General features: G+C 40.2%; 2 non-coding genes across 2 annotated transcripts; both read left to right on the top strand.

Moving 5' to 3' along the window:
- Positions 1 to 2,066: 2,066 nt before the first annotated feature.
- On the top strand, positions 2,067 to 2,138 carry trnaq-cug (transfer RNA glutamine (anticodon CUG)). The gene has a single exon. It is a non-coding gene; the product is annotated as a tRNA-Gln (tRNA).
- A 2,036-nt stretch (positions 2,139 to 4,174) lies between these two features.
- On the top strand, positions 4,175 to 4,246 carry trnaq-cug (transfer RNA glutamine (anticodon CUG)). Its single transcript has one exon. It is a non-coding gene; the product is annotated as a tRNA-Gln (tRNA).
- The last annotated feature ends 1,754 nt before the right edge of the window (positions 4,247 to 6,000 follow it).

Genomic DNA, 6,000 nt, shown 5'->3' with positions numbered 1-6,000 from the left:
TGAGTGCTACGAGAGCAGCGCTACTCTTTTGAAAAAGTGCAGAAACAAGAAGAATCTTTGGGTAAAATCTGTGCTTACCCCCTGAAAGGAGCCAACCAAAGCATACAAACTAAACAAAGCTGTTAAAATCTGGAGCTGGTTTTCTTATGACCAAGCTTATGATTCAACGCCTGGATTACAAAAGGCGTAAACGTTTCACCGCATTGCAAAAGAAAATCAAATGAAAAGCATTGATGTGTTGAAGGAATCCTTTGACTTGGAGAGACAGGACTTTTATAGGACTTATTATAAGCAAGAAATGAAACAAAGAAATGACCACTATAATCCTCTGACAGTAATCTTTGTTGAAACCAATCAATCAGAACTTGCGAGGGGAATCATTTCTAAATGATCTCAATGCATTGGTAATCTGGACAACGTTCTGCTAAGTATATTCTAAACCAATGGGAACGAGAAGTTAACCTGGATTTGTCTGACCAAGAGTGTGGAAATGTAGGAACAGCCCTGAGGAAGACCACAAAATCACATGCCTGAAGGGGAAAAATATGTTTTTTTCACCACACCATGTCAAAGTGCCCATTATTCACAAGGAAATGCTAACTGCTGGAGAACCCAGCAGGCAAACCACTATCAGGTGTTTTGGGGCTGTGCTGTTGCTCAAAAATAATGGACTGAAATTCACAGGGCACTGCAGACTGTTTTTGACTTTTCCATCCCACTCAAATTTAAAACTATGTACTTGGGCCTCAACACTCCTGCCATGGACACAATAAATGGATACCCTTGGAACATACTTTTGGCTGTAGAGAAAAAGGCCATCACAAAGAAATGCTCGACACCAACCACGCCAAAGATCAAAGACTTGACTGACGTAGTAACAGACATTAGACATTGGATGAATGGAAAACAGTAACATTCAGGCTTAATTTGGATAAGCACTAATTTGATTGACTTGGACCAAGTAGGACCCTTATTTTCATTTAAATGTGATTTTGTTTTTATTTTATTTTATGTTATGTTATGTTTTATGTAACTATTAAGTTATTTTAATTACGATTTTTGCTCCCTGGTCGTGTCCTGTATTGTTTTATGTTTAATCAAAAGAAAAGAAAAAAGGACACACAGAACTAGTTCATTTTCTCGCTACGTTATTCCTGGTTCAATCCCGGGTTTCGGCATGTGTACCTGAATGTTAGTCTTTGCTCAAAAATACAATGAATAGGAATGCTGGGTCTATTGGATATTTTGCGAGATCAGGACATAAATGGCCTGGAAAGGATCTATAAAACATAAACAGCAAGCTTTCGTTGGAACATTGTTAGCATGAACATGTTTGGTTTCGCTGAATGTTGTACCAAAGACCTTCTGCGTGTAGGGCAGATGTGATGACCACCACACAATGAAACCATGAAGCAGAAGTTTGCCTACTTCAATGCTGCTCTCTTTGATATATCCCAATGATCAAATGTCATACTTATTTTCAAAACAGGACATCCTGTAGAAAGGTGTGGTTCAACGGTATAGCCGTTAGCGCTCTGAATCCAGAGTTTTTCTTCATTTCTTATTGCAATTAGATGCACAAGTCTTTTATGGATATGCCTAGATTCTCGTCTCTGTGGCGCAATCGGCTAGCGCGTTCGGCTGTTAACCGAAAGGTTGGTGGTTCGAGCCCATCCAGGGACGACTGCTAACCTTGTCAGAGCAAGCAAGAAATACAATCCCAGAAGTAACCACTGTATGTAATTATGTAAGGAAACCAGGAAATCGTCATGGCGCTGCGGCTTCCTTGGTCAAAGGGCCTGTTTATTAAACAGGAAATGCCTACTTTTTGTCTATGAAAAATATGTACAAGGACAGAAAAGCCCACAAGAAGAGTCCTCAAACCCATACCTTTCTCCCTCAAGTTTACTGCTGCTACACTTTGCATTAAGAGAGGGAAAAGTATTGCTGCACATCAAGATTATTTGCACTGTTTTCACTCCTTGTTTCTCATTTTTTTGGCAAGGGATGATTGATGTAAGACTTGTAGCTTTGGATGACCGTTATCCTTCCAAGGAGGAGTCTCCGGTTCCATGGTGTAATGGTTAGCACTCTGGACTCTGAATCCAGCGATCTGAGTTCATATCTCGGTGGAACCTTGAGTACCCCGAGAGCAGTGCTCCTCTTTTGAAAAAGTGCAGAAACAAGAAGAATCTTTGGGTAAAATCTGTGCTTACCCCCTGAAAGGAGCCAACCAAAGCATACAAACTAAACAAAGCTGTTACAATCTGGAGCTGGTTTTCTTATGACCAAGCTTATGATTCAACGCCTGGATTACAAAAGGCGTAAACGTTTCACCGCATTGCAAAAGAAAATCAAATGAAAAGCATTGATGTGTTGAAGGAATCCTTTGACTTGGAGAGACAGGACTTTTATAGGACTTATTATAAGCAAGAAATGAAACAAAGAAACGACCACTATAATCCTCTGACAGTAATCATTTCTAAATGATCTCAATGCATTGGTAATCTGGACAACGTTCTGCTAAGTATATTCTAAACCAATGGGAACGAGAAGTTAACCTGGTTTTGTCTGACCAAGAGTGTGGAAATGTAGGAACAGCCCTGAGGAAGACCACATAATCACATGCCTGAAGGGGAAAAATATGTTTTTTTTCACCACACCATGTCAAAGTGCCCATTATTCACAAGGAAATGCTAACTGCTGGAGAACCCAGCAGGCAAACCACTATCAGGTGTTTTGGGGCTGTGCTGTTGCTAAAAAATAATGGACTGAAATTCACAGGGCATTGCACACTGTTTTTGACTTTGCCATCCCACTCAAATTTAAAACTATGTACTTGGGCCTCAACACTCCTGCCATGGACACAATAAATGGATACCCTTGGAACATACTTTTGGCTGTAGAGAAAAAGGCCATCACAAAGAAATGCTCGACACCAACCACGCCAACGATCAAAGACTTGACTGACATAGTAACAGACATTAGACATTGGATGAATGGAAAACAGTGACATTCAGGCTTAATTTGGATAAGCACTAATTTGATCGACTTTGGACCAAGTAGGACCCCTATTTTCATTTAAAGGTGATTTTGTTTTTATTTTATGTTATGTTATGTTTTATGTAACTATTAAGTTCTTTTAATTACAATTTTTGCTCCCTGGTCGTGTCCTGTATTGTTTTATGTTTAATCAAAAGAAAAGAAAAAAGGACACACAGAACAAGTTCATTTTCTTGCTACGTTATTCCTGGTTCAATCCCGGGTTTCGGCATGCGTACCTGAATGTTAGTCTTTGCTCAAAAATACAATGAATAGGAATGCTGGGTCTATTGGATATTTTGCGAGATCAGGACATAAATGGCCTGGAAAGGATCTATAAAACATAAACAGCATGCTTTCGTTGGAACATTGTTAGCATGAACATGTTTGGTAACATGTTTGGTTTCGCTGAATGTTGTACCCAAGACCTTCTGCGTGTAGGGCACATGTGATGACCACCACACAATGAAACCATGAAGCAGAAGTTTGCCTACTTCAATGCTGCTCTCTTTGATATAGCCCAATGATCAAATGTCATACTTATTTTCAAAACAGGACATCCTGTAGAAAGGTGTGGTTCAACGGTATAGCCGTTAGCGCTCTGAATCCAGAGTTTTTCTTCATTTCTTATTGCAATTAGATGCACAAGTCTTTTATGGATATGCCTAGATTCTCGTCTCTGTGGCGCAATCGGCTAGTGTGTTCGGTTGTTAACCGAAAGGTTGGTGGTTCGAGCCCATCCAGGGACGACTGCTCACCTTGCCAGAGCAAGCAAGAAATACAATCCCAGAAGTAACCACTGTATGTACTTATGTAAGGAAACCAGGAAATCGTTATGGCGCTGCGGCTTCCTTGGTCAAAGGGCCTGTTTATTAAACAGGAAATGCCTACTTTTTGTCTATGAAAAATATTTACAAGGACAGAAAAGCCCACAAGAAGAGCCCTCAAACCCATACCTTTCTCCCTCAAGTTTACTGCTGCTACACTTTGCATTAAGAGAGGGAAAAGTATTGCTGCACTTCAAGATTATTTGCACTGTTTTCACTCCTTGTTTCTCATTTTTTTGGCAAGGGACGATTGATGTAAGACTTGTAGCTTTGGATGACCGTTATCCTTCCAAGGAGGAGTCTGCGGTTCCATGGTGTAATGGTTAGCACTCTGGACTCTGAATCCAGCGATCCGAGTTCAAATCTCGGTGGAACCTTGAGTGCCCCGAGAGCAGCGCTACTCTTTTGAAAAAGTGCAGAAACAAGAAGAATCTTTGGGTAAAATCTGTGCTTACCCCCTGAAAGGAGCCAACCAAAGCATACAAACTAAACAAAGCTGTTAAAATCTGGAGCTGGTTTTCTTATGACCAAGCTTATGATTCAACGCCTGGATTACAAAAGGCGTAAACGTTTCACCGCATTGCAAAAGAAAATCAAATGAAAAGCATTGATGTGTTGAAGGAATCCTTTGACTTGGAGAGACAGGACTTTTATAGGACTTATTATAAGCAAGAAATGAAACAAAGAAACGACCACTATAATCCTCTGACAGTAATCTTTGTTGAAACCAATCAATCAGAACTTGCGAGGGGAATCATTTCTAAATGATCTCAATGCATTGGTAATCTGGACAACGTTCTGCTAAGTATATTCTAAACCAATGGGAACGAGAAGTTAACCTGGTTTTGTCTGACCAAGAGTGTGGAAATGTAGGAACAGCCCTGAGGAAGACCACATAATCACATGCCTGAAGCGGAAAAATATGTTTTTTTTCACCACACCATGTCAAAGTGCCCATTATTCACAAGGAAATGCTAACTGCTGGAGAACCCAGCAGGCAAACCACTATCAGGTGTTTTGGGGCTGTGCTGTTGCTCAAAAATAATGGACTGAAATTCACAGGGCACTGCAGACTGTTTTTGACTTTTCCATCCCACTCAAATTTAAAACTATGTACTTGGGCCTCAACAATCCTGCCATGGACACAATAAATGGATACCCTTGGAACATACTTTTGGCTGTAGAGAAAAAGGCCATCACAAAGAAATGCTCGACACCAACCACGCCAACGATCAAAGACTTGACTGACATAGTAACAGACATTGGATGAATGGAAAACAGTGACATTCAGGCTTAATTTGGATAAGCACTAATTTGATTGACTTGGACCAAGTAGGACCCTTATTTTCATTTAAATGTGATTTTGTTTTTATTTTATTTTATGTTATGTTATGTTTTATGTAACTATTAAGTTCTTTTAATTACGATTTTTGCTCCCTGGTCGTGTCCTGTATTGTTTTATGTTTAATCAAAAGAAAAGAAAAAAGGACACACAGAACTAGTTCATTTTCTCGCTACGTTATTCCTGGTTCAATCCCGGGTTTCGGCATGCGTACCTGAATGTTAGTCTTTGCTCAAAAATACAATGAATAGGAATGCTGGGTCTATTGGATATTTTGCGAGATCAGGACATAAATGGCCTGGAAAGGATCTATAAAACATAAACAGCATGCTTTCGTTGGAACATTGTTAGCATGAACATGTTTGGTAACATGTTTGGTTTCGCTGAATGTTGTACCCAAGACCTTCTGCGTGTAGGGCAGATGTGATGACCACCACACAATGAAACCATGAAGCAGAAGTTTGCCTACTTCAATGCTGCTCTCTTTGATATAGCCCAATGATCAAATGTCATACTTATTTTCAAAACAGGACATCCTGTAGAAAGGTGTGGTTCAACGGTATAGCCGTTAGCGCTCTGAATCCAGAGTTTTTCTTCATTTCTTATTGCAATTTGATGCACAAGTCTTTTATGGATATGCCTAGATTCTCGTCTCTGTGGCGCAATCGGCTAGCGCGTTCGGCTGTTAACCGAAAGGTTGGTGGTTCGAGCCCATCCAGGGACGACTGCTCACCTTGCCAGAGCAAGCAAGAAATACAATCCCAGAAGTAACCACTGTATGTAATTATG

Source organism: Eucyclogobius newberryi, unplaced genomic scaffold, assembly GCF_026437365.1.
Source record: "Eucyclogobius newberryi isolate DKJ021-1_F unplaced genomic scaffold, fEucNew1.0.hap1 SCAF_8, whole genome shotgun sequence".
NCBI classification, from domain to species: Eukaryota; Metazoa; Chordata; class Actinopteri; order Gobiiformes; family Gobiidae; genus Eucyclogobius; species Eucyclogobius newberryi.
The sequence above is the reverse complement of the archived record's forward strand: the minus strand, read 5'-3'. Positions and strand labels throughout refer to the sequence as shown.